The sequence below is a fragment of the Schistocerca gregaria genome, chromosome 6 (assembly GCF_023897955.1).
Source record: "Schistocerca gregaria isolate iqSchGreg1 chromosome 6, iqSchGreg1.2, whole genome shotgun sequence".
NCBI classification, from domain to species: Eukaryota; Metazoa; Arthropoda; class Insecta; order Orthoptera; family Acrididae; genus Schistocerca; species Schistocerca gregaria.
Window position 1 is genome coordinate 260597014 of NC_064925.1, and position 17100 is coordinate 260614113.

General features: G+C 45.2%; 1 pseudogene; it reads right to left on the reverse strand.

Annotated features, from left to right (window-relative positions):
• Positions 1 to 7616: 7616 nt before the first annotated feature.
• LOC126279774 (5S ribosomal RNA) lies at positions 7617 to 7734 on the reverse strand (annotated as a pseudogene).
• Positions 7735 to 17100: the final 9366 nt, after the last annotated feature.

Consider the following 17100-nt stretch of genomic DNA (forward strand, 5'->3'; position numbering starts at 1 on the left):
CATAAAAAAGCAATCAAGTTTTGTGTGAAACATTTTTTTAAACCATTGACAGATTTCGCTGAAATCGAGAAATATTAAAATTGGGGAAGAACTCCGATTTATTTAGAATGATCCGAGAAGGACGCATCAAATCGACACAAAATGTATGCTACCTGCAACAGTTTTTGATGGAGAGAGGCAGAATGGTCTTAAAATCTCCACTCTTCTTCAACAATCTCTAACGGAGTGTGGACTCCGAGCCAAATAAAGGCAGCAACACCCACTGGAGAGCGCTGGGAGCGCAAATCACGTTAACCAGTTCGTTCCGGGTGAGGACGGTTTATGAATTTGTAGACTGGCCGTAGCGATTTCGCTAGACGTCGCAGAAGCTCGGAAATGACGAGCGAGGAGGAGGAACGTTTCGACTGCAGAATTACATGCTGTTGTGTAGGTATTTTTCACAGAAACTAAATTAATTGGGTAAGAAACCGAATAAATCATTATAACATTATATTCTGTAACAAGTTGTAGAGTACTCAGTAAACGTCCGCCCCCGGTAGCTGAGCTGTCAGCGCGACAGAATGTCAATCCTAAGTGCCCGGGTTCGATTTCCAGCTGGGTCGGAGATTTTCTCCGCTCAGAGACAGGGCGTTGTGTTGTCCTAATCATCATCATTTCATTCCTATCGACTCGCAAGTCGCCGAAGTGGCGTCAAATCGAGAGACTTGCACCCGGCGAACGGTCTACCCGACGGGAGACCGTAGTCACACGACAATATTATATACTTAACAGCCTCCGAGATTTTGTCGGTCTGGTCGGTGCTGACCCTTTATGGAGGACAGAGTGATGCAGAACTGCATCCGGCTAAGAATTTCCGCTCGTCACGTGGACGGAGAGCGCGCGCGCCACGCCCACCCCTGCAGCCCCGGCGCCCACGCGCGCCCAGGTGATGTCAGCGGCGGCCTGGTCCAAACAGCAGGCCAGTTGTGCGCCCGAAAGGTCGCAGCGCTGCTCTCCTGACGACGCCACACTAATTACACACGGGGCGTTACTGTTTGCATTTGCCGAGCTTCACGCCGCGAGTTTGCCTTTAGTGCTCTACGAAACTGGGGGACGTCGTGTGAGAGAGAAACGTTCAAACAAATGCGTCAGAATAAGCAGAATCCGGGAAAAATACCGGAGTAAGTCAGTAGAGACAGAGAATTAAGGGCACGAGTCAAAAAATTAGTCACCCCTCGCTGATACGGAGTAACGCCATCTGAAGCCTTTTCTTCAGGTACAACATGTCATATACTGCTGAAGCCACTCTTCGGCCCATTTACACTGGAGCGAACGCAAGCGAATTCATATTCGCTGTCGGTTCGCCAGTGTTCACCACCATTCGCCTTTACCTGTGATCAACCATAGGTAACGGAAGAAGACACCAGAGCTTTTCATATATGTCGGTTGGCGCTTTTCGTTATCATTACAAGTGAAGGGGAAATTTGAAAGCTGAACACTAATTTCTAATGGATGACGAACATGACCTAAAGAAAGGCTACCGTTCACAATTTTGGTTATTAGTAACCGGAGACATTAACAGTAGTGATTGTTTTGCATTTCAGTATCTTCTATCTCTCAAACGAACATTTCAGATGTCTGCAGTGACATATGCAGGGCACTTCCAGGCTTTTATTGAAGTATTTATAAGGAAGATAACGTCAATAAAATATTATTAACGAAATGTGATATATACACTCATGCTCATAAATTAAGGATAATTGCAGAATGTGGTGCCACACAACGTGGCACTACATGAAACAGACGCCAATAGCATAGTCACATAGAGAACAAACACGAAACAGATCTGTAAGTCCACGGTATTGATGATTAGTTGAGAAAATCGTCCCGAAACACATGTGCTACAAAACGCCACTGTTCCCTGCCCATGTACACCGACATGAATGTGGGGTATGATGACCATGCACACGTACACAGGCCGCACAACGGGTTGGCATACTCTGCATCAGGTGGTCGAGCAGCTGCTGGGGTATAGCCTCCCATTCTTGCACCGGTGCCTGTCGGAGCTCCTAGGGGTTTGAATACGTGCAGCGATACGTCGACCGAGAGCATCCCAGACGTGCTCGATGGGATTTAGGTCTGGAGAACAGGCAGGCCACTCGTTCGCCTGAGATCTATTTCAAGCTACTCCTCCACGATGGCAACTCGGTGGGTCCGTGCGTTATCATCCATCAGGAGGAAGGTGGGATCCACTGCACCCCTGAAAAGGCGGACATACCTGACCTGTTACAGTTCCTCTGTCAAACACATGCAGGGGTGTACGTGCATCAATAATAATCCCACTCCACACAATCAAACCACAACCTCCATACAGGTCTCTTTCAAGGATATTAAGAGATTGGTATCTAGTTCCTGGTTCACGACAGATGAAAACCCGGCGAGAATCACTGTTGAGACTATAACTGGACTCGTCCGTGTACATAACCTGGGACCACTGCTCCACTGACCATGTACTGTGTTCTTGACACCAGGCTTTACCGGCTCTCCGGTGACCAGGGGTCAGTGGAATGCTCCTTGCAGATCTCCGGGCGAATAAACCATGTCTGTCTAGTCGTTTGTAGACTTTGTGTCTGGAGACAACTGTTCCAGTGGCTGCGGTAAGGCTACCTGCAGTACTCAGTGGCCGTCTGCGGGCACTGATGGTGAGATATCGGTCTTCTTGTGGTGTTGTACACTGTGGACGTCCTGGACTCATTTCCTGTCTGCTGAAATCGTTGCCATAATCGTGAGATCACACTTTGTGGCACACGGAGGGCCAGTGCTACGACTTGTTGTGTTTGATCAGCCTACAGTCGCCCTAGTATTCTACCCCTCATAACGTCATCAATATGTATTCTTTGAGCCATACGTAATTTTATTACACCAGATATAGATTTTAACTATGACATACTCATTTTCAATGCATATAAAAACAGGTGACATTTATTTACTGTTGTTATTTGCACTGAAGATGACTGTGCAATAGTTTAAATCTAGATCTGGTGTAACAAAACCACGTACTTCGCGATCGATTTGTGTTATTTTCTTCATTGTCTATGTTGAACGATCGCTGCGCACAACGCGATCATATGGATTTCTGTGTGATTACGATTGTATTTATTCACTCCGTTCCCGCCTAATGCAAACACTTAATGAATTTTTGGCTTTCTCATGTTCCCAGTAAGCATTTGAGTGTGTAGACAATTTTCTTCCAGTAATATTTACTTTCCTTCAGCATTTGTGCTTCAGATCTCTTGGATCCCAGAAGCATATCTAATACTTTGAGTACCACTGAAAATGATCCTAATTTCTTGCAAAGAGCGGAAACATGTACGAATCGTGGTTATTCACTTATAACCTAGCAACTAAGCGCCAACCCATTCGTTGGAGGGCACAACCCTCACCTAGAGTAAACAAAAGTTCGAATGAGCAAATCAAGATTCAAAGCGATGATGATATTCATGGAACTGTGTATCTTCACTCGGTCCCTAAAGGTCAGTCTCTAAATGAACATTACTGCCTTGAAGTTCTAGTTCAACTTCGTGAGAAAATAAGAAAAAAACTACCTGAACTGTGATAGAACAAGTCATGGTTTCTGCACCAATCCAAGACACCAGCTGATACCGCGTTGGCGCCGGCCGCGGTGGTCTCGCGGTTCTAGGCGCGCAGTCCGGAACCGTGCGACTGCTACGGTCGCAGGTTCGAATCCTGCCTCGGGCATGGATGTGTGTGATGTCCTTAGGTCAGTTAGGTTTAAGTAGTTCTAAGTTCTAGGGGACTAATGACCATAGCAGTTGAGTCCCATAGTGCTCGGAGCCATTTGAACCATTTGATACCGCGTTGTCAGTTAAAAGGTTTCTAGCGAAGTACATCATACCAGTGTTAGACCAATCACCTTATTCGCCTGACCTAGCATCATGTGACTTTTATCTGTTACCCAAAGTCAAATATGCGGTAAGAGGGACAAGTTTTCAGTTCGCTACAGCAGTGGAAGAAAAAGCCGCATGCCTCATCAAAATCTCACAGAGGAAGACTTACAGCACTGCTTCCATCAATGGAAATTCGCACGGACCGTTTAGGGAGTATATTGTGGGTGTCAATAACTAAATACCTATATTTTTGAACAAACGTTTCACAGCAATAGTCCCGTTATTTTATAGCCATACCTCGTATATATCATCATCCTGTTGCCTCGCAACAGATTCACTTTTGTGCTGTGCAGTAGAAATTAGGATGCCCAAAGACTTGAGATTTTGTGGACCTCAGTGTGAATGCTGTCGGGCACAAACAAATAGTGATCCGAACGAGCGTGCATTAATAAAACAAGTTTTTGGCGAAAATCTTCAGCGAAATGTGCCGTCATTGTAGAGAAATCTTTTGGGAATGTTGATTGGAACACATTCTTTGAAATTCTGAAGGTAGCAGGTAGAGTCGAAGATGAATCAATACCTTTGGTCGTAATGCTCAATCTGGTCGCTGAATGACGGTTTCATAACGCTCAAAAAAAACGCTCGTAGAAATACTGGAACACGTGAGGCAATACTGACCTTACGACTTATCTTAGAAGAAAGATTAAGGAAAGGCAAACCAACGTTTCTAGCATTTGTAGACTTAGAGAAGCTTTTGACAATGTTGACTGGAATACTCTCTTTCAAATTATAAAGGTGGCACGGGTAAAATACAGGGAGCGAAAGGCTATTTACAGCGTGTACAGCAAGCAGATGGCAGTTATAAAAGTCGAGGGACGCGAAAAGGAAGCAGTGTTTGAGAATAGAGTGAGACAGGGTTGTAGCTATCCACGATGTTATTCAGTCTGTACATTAAGCAAAGGGTAAAGGAAATCGAAGAAAAATTTGGAGTAGGAGTTAAAGTTCGGCGAAAAGAAATAAAAACTTTGAGCTTTGCCGACGACACTGTAATTCTATCAGAGACAGTAAAGGACCTGGAAGAGCAGATCAACGGAATCGACAGTGTCTTGAAAGGAGGATATAAGATGTACGTCAGTAAAAGCAAAACAAGGATAATGGAATGTAGTAGAATTATATCAGGTGATGCTGAATGAATTAGGTTAGGAAATGAGACACTTAAAGTATCAGAATACTTTTACTATTTGGGCTGCAAAATAACTGATGATGGAGAGAATATAAAATGTAGAATGGGAATGGCAAGAAAAGCGTTTCTGAAGAAGAGAATTTTGCTAACATAGAATGTAGATTTAAGTTCAAATAAATGGTGCAAATGGCTCTGAACACTACGGGAAAGATCTGAGGTCATCAGACCCCTAGAACTTAGAACTACTTAAACCTAACTAACCTAAGGACATCACATACTTCCCTGCCCGAGGCAGGATTCGAACCTGCGATCGTAAGGGTTGCTCGGTTCCAAACTGAAGCGCCTAGGACCGCTCGGCGACAATGGCCGGCCTAGATGTAAGTGATAGGAAGTCTGTTCTGAAAGTATTTGTCTGGAGTGTGGCGGCGTATGGAAGCGAAACATGGCCGTTAAATAGTTTAGACAAAAACAGAACAGATGCTTTTGAAACGGGGTTCTACAGAAAGATGCTGAAGACTAGGTGGGTGAATCGAGTAACTAATGGGGAGGTACTGAATAGAATTGGGGAGATAACAAAGTTGTGGCGCAACCTGACTAAAAGAAGCGCTCAGTTAATAGGACACATTCTGAGACATCAAGGGATCACCAACTTAGTACTGGAGGGAAATGTGGAGGGTAAAAATTGTAGAGGGAGGCCAAGAGATGAGTACAGTAAGCAGATTCAGAAAGATGTAGGTTGCAATAGTTATTCTGAGATGAAGAGGCTTGCACAGGATAGAGCAGCAGCGTGGAGGGCTGCATGGAACCAGTATTCGGACTGAAGACCACAACACATTGAAATTATTAAAGTAACCCAAAAGCTTGAGATATGTTTTGTAAGGTATTACACAAATATAAAAACATAATGACGAAATACGACCTTCACAATGAATAGCAATACAAAATGACTGTTTGTATTAGTGTGTAGAACATTGGTTGCCAACGTTGGATAAAAACAAAAAAGGTTTGATTGTGACTTAATAACGACTCTGAATTATGTGTAAAATTTAATCTCGGTTGTTACTGTATCGTTTCAATCTGATTCACGGCCCTCCCAGATAGTCGTGTGTGTCAAAGCGCCGCTTCCGGTATGGAAAGGTCCGCCGGCCGTGAATCGAATCCGCCCGGCCGATTAACGAATGGGTGGGTGTGCCGGTCAGTCTGGATGTGGTTTGTAGGCGGCTTCCCACATTCCACTACGTGAATATCAGGCTGGTAACCAAATCCCGCCTCAGTTGCATGATTTGCAAACATTTAGAAAAGATACTTCCCTTAAGTTAATCACTCCAAACCCATAAATAACAATATCTAATTGGCGCTGATGAGGGCCAACGGCATAAGATAAAGTTATACTCCCATACAGTGCTGGCCATTTAAACTGTAATAACACGAAGAAAGCATTCCTCAAACATCAAATTGGCATGAAGTTATTACATTCTTGGATATGTGAATGCGGGTCGAAGCGGCCGAGCGGTTCTAGGCGCTACAGTCCGGAACCGCGCGACCGCTACGGTTGCAGGTTCGAATGCTCCCTCGGGCATGGATGTGTGTGATGTCCTTAGGTTAGTTAGGTTTAAGTAGTTCTAAGTTCTAGTGCTCAGAGCCATTTGAACCATTTTTGATACGTGAATGATAAGCATATAAACGCAACCACACAAAATAGCACGGAGTAACGGCATCTACATTCTGTATCTAAGAAAGTATTGCACAACGGGTATCTCATTGAGAAATTGCATTAGAATGTTGTCTGTGTGTGAGAAGGTCATGTGATACATCGCACTGGGAGGAGAAATGTTTGCCAGCAGATGCGGGAAGTCCACAGGGACAAGATCGTGACTCATGGACACAGCGGTTTCTCGTGCTGCGACACAGCTTTTCGTAGCTGCGACACAGCTTTTCGTATCGGACAGGATCCCACGACTCTAATGCGAATACGGAGAAGTCATACTCAACGCCATGCTTCCGGAGTGGCCGAGCGGTTCTAGGCGCTACGGTCGCAGGTTCGACTCCTGCCTCGGGCATGGATGTGTATGATGGCCTTAGCTTAGTTAGGTTTAAGTAGTTCTAAGTTCTAGGGGACTGATGACTGTAGAAGGTAAGTCCCATAGTGCTCAGAGCCATTTTGAAGTGGCCCTACAAATTCTCGTTTGGGTTTGGTGGCCAGCGGAGTACAGTTAACTCAGGCTGATGCCCTTTGAACATCACGTACATTGCGAGCTGTGTGACACATTGTGCTCCTGGTAGATGCCATTGTGCCGATGAAAAACAAGCTGCATGTAGAGGTCGATTTAAAAAAAGGTTTCTCCTGCACACGCCATGAAGGCCCAAAGGTACCGACTGGCTGCTGTGTCATCCTCAGCCCACAGGCGTCACTGGATACGTATATGGAGGGGCATGCCGTCAGCACACCGCTCCCCCGGCCGTATGTCAGTTTCTGAGACCGGAGGCGCTACTTCTCAATCAAGTAACTCCTTAGGTTGCCTCACAAGGGCTGAGTACACCCCGCTTGCCAACAGCGCTCGGCAAATCGGATGGTCACCCATCCAAGTGCTAGCCCAGCCCGACAGCGCTTAACTTCGGTGATCTGACGGGAACCGGTGTTACCACTGCGCCAAGGCCGTTGGCAGGGGTAGATTTGGCCCTCAAGGATAAATGGATGCTTGCGTTGATTCATTGTGGCCTCCTGAATGACGAGATCACCCGGGGAATGCCACGAAAAAATTCCTCAGACTAAACACTCCATCCACCGGCCTGGTCCGTTCCGACGACTGTTGTAGGGCTGTATACACCAACTTCTCATGGGGCACAAAAAAAGATTCATCTGGAAAGGGCACGTATCGCTACTCAGTGGAAGTCCAGTTGGGCTACTGGCAGCAACGTTCATTGAGCGGTCTTCGAAGAGGCGCTACTGATAGCCTCTTAGTTCTTCTGGGCTGTCAGTTGCTCAACAGTTGCACGTCTGATCGCCCGTACGCATCTACGCAGCCGTCGTTCACCCGTGTCATCCATGACGAGTGGTTCACCACAGTCTCCTCGGCGCCAGTTTTCAATAGCGCCATTTTGCCATGCACCGTATACTTTAAGCACGGCGACGCGCAAACAATTTAGAGACAGCCGTTTGGGAAACTCTTCCACCCTTGACCCTCGTTCCTCTTTTGGACGTGAGATAAATCGCTCCGTTTCGGAATTATGCCTGCGACTTTACTGTTTTTTTACGACCGCCGACACACTTATGTACGCTCCACTGCTAGTGCTGCCACCTGCCGTCTGTGATCGGTTATTGCACGTTGACGTCTAACGCGGGCGGTTGTCACATTAGTGTGGCTGAACCGCGTAATTTCCGTGGCAAATGTGTCGGCGGTATCTTTTCCCAATATCCTGACAGCCTTTGAATTTTGCCGCCTCGTTAAGCTCCATGCCATTCAGTCAGCACCAGAAAAGGAAAACGAAAGGCAAGCATCCTGCGAAGATCGTAAGCGTTGTGCCGCGCACTTGACACAAGAGATTAGCGTACCGGGACGACCTTGGTTGGCCAGGCGAACGCGTCGGCGCGCCGCTGCAGCTGTGGAGCGGCGGGGCACAGAGATGGCCGATGTCTGCGCCCGCGTCTGATCCGCCTGCATGCCAGGCAGCCGTCACCCCAGCTGCCGGGCTCGTTTTCTGCACCAGCGGCGACCTCTGATCGGATCTCCACAGCCTTAGCCCGCTGACTGGCCTGAAATGGTTTGATCTCGATGAACAGGTTATGACACAGCACTACCAGTGTATCAGCTGATTTACACCCACTTCGTGACGGGAATTACTTTCACTCGCTCGGCGCCAATCCCGCAGTGAATCAGCATTGTGTTTTCTTTCGTTTTGTCCGTCTGTTTTTCCGTCCGAGCTGGCGGTGCAACGGGTGCACCTCTGGAAGAACAGAATTCAAATAACAATGTTGCCGTATATCTTTAAATTTAGCCATCGTTCCTGTTAATCACTTCTGGATTATGCCGGCAGAGATATTTCAATAAAACCAAAACGATGAGGAACTAAACTGGTGCTACTTTTTTCTGTTCATGCAAAACCTGTCGTCTGCCTGCTGTGACTATACAGCCGTTAGTGGCTAAAGACTTTTGGTTCTGTCATAACATATTGAGCGCGCGCGCGCACACACACACACACACACACACACACATATATATATATATATATATATATATATATCCGCTCGCGCGAGCGTTAGATTATTTCTTTTGCTATTTTCTATGTTTCAGTAACACAATATTTTTGTGTTCACTGCGTAATGTATGTAAAGTACGGAACAACTTTCCGAGGAAAATGAATTTTAAACTTTGAAGTAACATGCTAAATCGATTTGTTAAAATAAAATAAGCCAAAAACCTAATTTATATTTCAAGTTATCTCATACAACGCTGTTAAGATTAACTTTATTCATTCATTTTTTCAACTTCTGTGAGGCATAACAAACAGAGATGCATAAGGCAGTTTGGGCATCAAACATTTTACACAGCACACCCACACCTCTTGCTTTCCAGGATTGGTGCTCTGTCTCTAATTACTTGTCTTTCGATGGGCCGGTAAACTGCTACAGAAAAGCTAAGCTTTCCTTCAACTTTCCAGTATTGTGAAAGCCAGTGTAGAAGATCACTACGAATCATGTTCGATAAACGCTGTCCTTGGAATCAACTTTTACTGCTTCGTGTGCTCATATTAAGACATTTTTGAGGACTAAATATAGTTTGAGACGTAAAGCACGCAATATCAAAGATCAGTGATTTCGGCGTGATATGTTTCTCCTAGGACGAAGTGTCATAGAAAATGCTATTCGGAACAGAATCGGAGATATTGAGTTTCTTTTGTTAGAAATTGGACTACTTAGCAATATTCTATTCATGATAACGAATAGTCTTTTATTGTCGTACCATACAGGTGGTATCTCCACATGACAAGGCGACACATGTATGAAGTATACCCGTCGTAACGTGAACACACCAGAATTTCATGAATGATTGAAGTAATGAAATATACAGGAACAGACACTTCGATAAAAAACAAAGATGTATACAATGGGCGTTAAAATATTTTTGAAGTAAGCTGCACGTACCAAATATAAGTGAGCCAGTTGTCTTCCCGAGATCCGTTATATGTAGTATATATAATACAGGAGAAGCTGTTTCGCTGGGTCGACGATGTTCGCCTTCAAAGTTACTTCACCTGTTTTCATCTAGATTAGAAAAGTTTCACTTAAAACATATTTTACTCTTCCCTTCGTTGACTTAAGGATGGCGTCAAAGACACAGTTTCGCTCAAAAATGTAGATAGTGGCATCACTATCTCACCAGATAGAAAAATACAAACATTACGTAGCCTCATCGTGGACTATTAATGTACTATTGATTATATTAAACCACGTCTGGAATATTAGGAATGTTGACACGAACATTTGTGAAAATTTGTGACATTCGGGGAAAGAGTGGCAAGACTGAATCCAAACTGGGAGGATATATGCTACAATGTAAACAGAAGATGTTAATAAGTTTTAGAGACATGGTCCATTATTAAGTGCAGCAGCAATCTGTTCTGTACTGCTGGGAAGGCCAGTCTTACGTTAGAATCAAGTACTGAAGAGTCGTCAAATAATTGGAAACGCGAATGACAATATGTGTACAATATCGTCTTGAGCAGTCGGAACGAGAGCAGAAGGAGTGCCGTGTGCAGCGACGAGAGAGCACCTTGGGCTGCACAGTGCGACCATTGCACCAAACAATCGCCGTCTCGTTCGCAGGGCCGTAACGAAAGTGTATCTTTGTCCTCTGTGATGGAAAACCGCAACGTGTGTCCACGGTTCGCTGCCCGCCGCATGCTACGAGCTAGACTGACGGCACACTTTCCATTGCGCTGGTTCCCGTTCTCCAGAGACCATTAACTCGTCGACCTCATTAGGAACTTATCATCGCCCCCGGGGGAGACAGACGTTTTTCTGTTTATTTTCGTGGTTTACGTGATTATGGCCCTTTTTTATCATGTGCATTTTTGCTGTAGACCAGAATTGCATATTTAAGCCAAAACGCTGCTACTCACTCCAAAGAAAAAAAAAAACCGCGATCGGCCGTGAAGCCCACGCTGTCCAAATGAAGGGCGAACAACATGACAATTACAGATAGACGGACACTCTTATTTTTGCTGTAGAAGAGGCTACACTTACACGTTAGTCTGTCTTGCTGACACGTGCATGCTATTTTATGAGTAGAATAGTAGTACGTGTTAAGACATATAAGACTAAAAGCAGTAAACAAATAGACGTTTTTTGTAAACCAATGGTGTATTTTAGGTATGTCATTCACGGTATTTTAAATAATTTCCTCCAGGTGTGACATGGTTCTGAAATAAGGACTAACCGAGAAATTTATCTCAGTAACTTCACAAATATGTGTGTCCTAATAGGCTATGAAGACTGGTGTGATGTGAGCTCCTCGTGACATTTTCCAGCAGGACAATGCTCTACCAACCATTGTTGCCGCTTTGTGGACTCGCTTACGAGAGCCGCGTTTTAATTTTTTTTACAAATGGCCTCTAGGTGGCTCTACTGACGAGTGACATTACAGTTGTTTTAAAAGTTGCGCTTGGTTACTGTTAAAATAAGGGCAACTGACAAACTGGTCAAGAATGGGAGTTCACAAATTGGTCAAGGAGCTAGTCCACAGTGAGCATTAAAATACACGTGAACGTTTTCGTTGCATGATTATTTACGATTTTCGTAAAGTCGTAAATTAACCATTCATTGCACTGCTTTGCACATCTGCAGAGCAGCGTGTAATCTGGATTTTCTTTGCTGTCAGTTAGAGTTTAACATGGCAGATGGTCTGCTTATTTGAAATGGCGCGGCTCTAAACTAGTATTGGTAGATGTGACGACATAAAAACGGTTTTGCTGATATGCAAAGTTAAAAAACGTATTTTTCATACAAATAAATTTTTTAAACATTTTTCCGTATTTCTTGACCGCCCTGAACATGAAAATAATTATTAATGGTAATTTATAAAAAATGAGGAATGAAGGATCAACTAAAATGGTTCGAATTACTTAATTCAGCTTTTGGTAATCAACTGATATGGGAAAAGAGTGTTTAAAATTCTTCTTCTTCGTGTACTTATTCTCCTTAGCTCCTTCCCCATTATAGGTTCGGCATTTGTGATCAGGCTTTTGATAGTAATAGTGGCCACAACTCCCTCCGAGACAGAATTTGTATAGTCCATTCGTCTGCGTCTAGAATAAATCTCGTATTTAATTGTGAGAACGTTTTCAGTTTGGGTGAAGAGGATCAGAGGCGTAGCGTGGGTATCGAATTGGTATTTACCCAGCGGGATGTGGGAAAGCGGGATGTGGGAAACTGTCCAAAACCCACGTCCATGTTCGCCGATTTACCAGCCCTCGTCTTTCAGGCGACACTGTTGTTAGTGAACCGTCCGTAGGATGAGTACGTTAAAGCTCGGCTGCCTCCTTCCCGTTATTCAAAGGGAGTAGGCTTTGTGCCGGCACCGAGTTTTACCTTTCCCTTCCCTCATCATCGTCATGCAACAAAAACACCCACTACACTATACACTCAACCACGACATTCATCTGCTCTACCCTCGATACATGTACGACAGAGCCAATGCGCGCGGAGAAAGAATATCCTTTTCGACAGGCAGCTGAACCCACCCTGTTGGATATCCCAGCCAACAGCGCCATATGACGTTTATTTGTTTTCATTTCCAAGCATCGCAGTTGAAATATGTATCTAGTATTGGTTCAGATGCTTGCGAAAAAGTATACATATTTGAAGGCGAATATTTGACAGAGCAATAAATCCTTTCGTTCCCAAAAAGTTTTTCCATTATTTTTTTTATTTATTTATTTTGTAAAAACTGAGAAATTGGTTCTCGGTATAAATCGCGCGGAGAGTGTACTTGAGAAACAAATTTAAGCCATGTACCAATGCATAGCGGCTCAGGTTGCAGCTTGGGGCTGCAAAGCGATTTAGAAAAGATTGCTGTATGGTGTGTCAGGTGGCAGTTGACGCTAAATAACGAAAAGTGTGAGATGATCCACATGAGTTCCAAAAGAAATCCGTTGGAATTCGATTACTCGATAAATAGTACAATTCTCAAGGCTGTCAATTCAACTAAGTAACTGGGTGTTAAAATTACGAACAACTTCAGTTGGAAGGACCACATAGATAATATTGTCGGGAAGGCGAGCCGAAGGTTGCGTTTCATTGGCAGGACACTTAGAAGATGCAACAAGTCCACTAAAGAGACAGCTTACACTACACTCGTTCGTCCTCTGTTACAATATTGTTGCGCGGTGTGGGATCCTTACCAGGTGGGATTGACGGAGGACATCGAAAGGGTGCAAAAAAGGGCAGCTCGTTTTGTATTATCACGTTATAGGGGAGAGAGTGTGGCAGATATGATACACGAGTTGGGATGGAAGTCATTAAAGCATAGACGTTTTTCGTCGCGGCGAGACCTTTTTACGAAATTTCAGTCACCAACTTTCTCTTCCGAATGCGAAAATATTTTGTTGAGCCCAACCTACATAGGTAGGAATGATCATCAAAATAAAATAAGAGAAATCAGAGCTCGAACAGAAAGGTTTAGGTGTTCGTTTTTCCCGCTCGCTGTTCGGGAGTGGAATAGTAGAGAGATAGTTTGATTGTGGTTCGATGAACCCTCTGCCAAGCACTTAAATGTGAATTGCAGAGTAGTCATGCATGTAGATCCCTTTGTCGCACACTGGAAAATACCTCGGCGTGACCTTGCACCCACGCCTGGCGTTGGAGCCACACGTCCCGAATGTAAGGGGTAAAGCACCGAACAGGCTGCACTTACTGAACTGCACTTCATTGCTGCGTTAACTCTGCGGCATCACTCGGCACATTGTAGGTCGATGCTCGAGTACGCTGTCGTGATATGGAGGAAACGCCGCCCCAACAACAGTGAAGATATTGCAAGTAGTGCTCTGCACCTTCCACGAATTTTCCGAGAGAACTCCACCAGGTGGCTAGAATCCCGACCCTCCGAGACAGATTCCGGCACACAGCACGACGATTCTACCAGTCCGCAAGTGAATCGGATAACAGTCTCGTTAGCGGACTGGGGAACGAAGTCGAATGGAGACCGACCACAAAACGGTCGGATCTGTTGCCTGAGTAATCACGCCAAAGGGCGACAGGAAGACCACAACCAGTAAGAACGAGAGGAAGAATTCAACGACGATAGCACCTCAAAAATCCAACGGAAGCATGGTGCAGGAACAACAGGCACGGTTGAACTGCAACAAAGACGTGACGGGCGAGGTATTACTGAACTGAGAGTGCGGTGGTGTGACGGGAGGCAAGTGTTGATGGGCAGGCCGGCTTGGCGCGGCAGTGGGAGCCGCGAGCGCCGGCGGGCACCGCCTCCGCACCCACCCAGCGGCCCCTGACCTCGCGGTCTCACCGAGCGGCGCCTCTTACCGCTCCCAGTACTCTCTCTGCCTTACTCTCACTGCTCGCCAGCTGTCTGCTTGCCACCCACTGCACAACTGTCAGGGTCACTCACTGTGCTGCTGGTACCCCCGCCGGTCGCCGCCTAAGATTAATTAATAGTTTTCTGGCTCATCCAATACTGTGCCGACGCCGCACATTCCGATAAACGGTTGATAGACGGCCGCCAGATAAATGCCACTGACGATTACTCACCAAGAGTAACCGTTTACATTAATCCAAATATTAATTATAAATGAAAATCACTAAACTGTGGATGTTCTACAGTTTCCATTTATTTCGTTAACCGGTTTTCAGCTTACAAGGCCTTCATCATACTTTAGATGCCCATATCCTTCAAAGACGGTACAGTACTGTTGTACAACAAGATAAAAACGTGGAGAGTGAAGTTCAACACAGAGTAAATTTCATCTTAAAGTACAGGTGAACCGGCCGGTGTGGCCGAGCGGTTCTAGGCGCTTCAGTCCGGAACCGCGCTGCTGCTACGGTCGCAGGTTCGAATCCTGCCTCGGGCATGGATGTGTGTAACGTCCATAGGTTAGTTAGGTTTAAGTAGTTCTAAGTTCTAGGGGACTGATGACCTCAGATTCTGAGTCCCATAGTGCTCACAGCCATTTGAACCATGTTGAAGTACAGGTGCTCCGGTAACGCAGTTGAAAATGTACCAATTCGGTACAGTGGGCAAAAGAAGACTTGCAGAGCTAAGGTACAGATTAAGCTAGTGTTTGTACAAGAGATCCTGAGCTACTGGTGAAATTCCAGTTGTACACGTCCGCCCCCTCACCCGGTATCACGTGGCGCTTATAGTGTCACGAGTCCGTGTGGCAATTTTTGGGGTTAGACCTCTACTCCGACTGTAGCTCCTTCTCAGCTCCGACCACACCCCAGGGCAGCGACTGGCCTTACTCAGGGACTGGGGGAATGGTCTCTTCTTATTTAAGGCACTATGTTGCCCTTATCGATCAATGGCAGTGGGGCTGTTGCAAAGTTAAGGTTGCGGATGTGGCAGCCCACCTGTGTATCCGAGCGGTTCTAGGCGCTTCAGTCTGGAACCGCGCGACCGCTACGGTCGCAGGTTCGAATCCTGCCACGGGCGTGGATGTGTGTGATGTCCTTACGTTAGTTAGGTTTAAGTTGTTCAAAGTTCTAGGGGATTGATGACCTCAGCAGTTAAGTCCCATAGTGCGCAGAGCCATTTTGAGCGTATGTGGCAGCGGAGCTATTGCAAAGTAGCGTGTGTTCACAATTATTTTCGTCTGTCACTTGCCCACTGATCTGTAGACACGTTCAATCTGAGCCATACCTATAAAAATTAATGAAGTTACCGTCAACGCCTGTATGGGAAGTTTTGGCAATCGTCGCTTGAAACAGATTGCAGTGTAACGTTCCTGATGAAAGCAGATGTAGTTTGAAAGTGACAATGCCGATGAAGTGGGTTAAGTCGCCAGCACACGCATTTCGACCGTTACGTGTTGGCCTCCTGTTAACCTACATCCAGCGAGGGAACGCGTCGGGTGTACAGAAATACTGCCTACTCGCTACACTACTGACTGACAAAGCAGCCAGATCGGGTGCAATAGCAAGCGAAGCTTCTACATTTTCATCTCGTTGCATGGTGGAACAGTAAACAGGTGCCGTTAAATTATAATTCGTGGCTCTCAAGTACCTCTGAAGAAGCATGTAAGATAAAAGAAACAAAAAAGAAAGAAAGTTTATTGAAATTGTGTGTTTCAATGTCCACATTTAAACCCTCTAGCCTATTTTATTTTGGGAGGTTTTGCACCAACTGATTTTCAGTCGTCTCGGTCCTCTATCTAGAAACGTTGTAGCAGATGTTGTAGAGGAGTAAGATGATGCACAGTTGAATAAAAAACGCATCCCTAATAGCGTCTTTAGCCTGCTGGGGTGAATAACCTGGTCATGGTCGTTAAATAACGGAAACATAATGGGAGTATGCTGAATCATTACTCTGAACAGCCAACCACAGCACATGGAGGTTGGTTGGATAACCACTGTGTGTATATGGACTGATAAGGAATGAGCAGCTTTTCCGCAGAATGGGCGAGGAAAGGAATATATATGGAAAACACTGACAAGAAGAAGCGACAGGATGATAGGACATCTGTTAAGGCAGAAGGGAACAACGTCCATGGTTATAGAGGGTGGTGTAGAAGGCAAAAACTGTAGAGAAAGACAGATATTCGGATACATGCAGAAAATAATTGAAGGCGTAGGTTGCAAGTGCTACTCTGAGATGAAAAGGTTGCTACAGAATAAGATTTCGCGGCGGGCCTCATCGAGGCAGTGGGAAAACTGATGACTAAAAGAAGAAAAAAAACTAATCCGCAAGTCAGTATGTGGTAGTATGTTCTCTGCACAATAATCTCGTTTTAATCAAAAGCGGACCAGGTGCCTGTAATGGCACGCCGTGAATAGGACAGCCATAGAAATGAACAGACCTA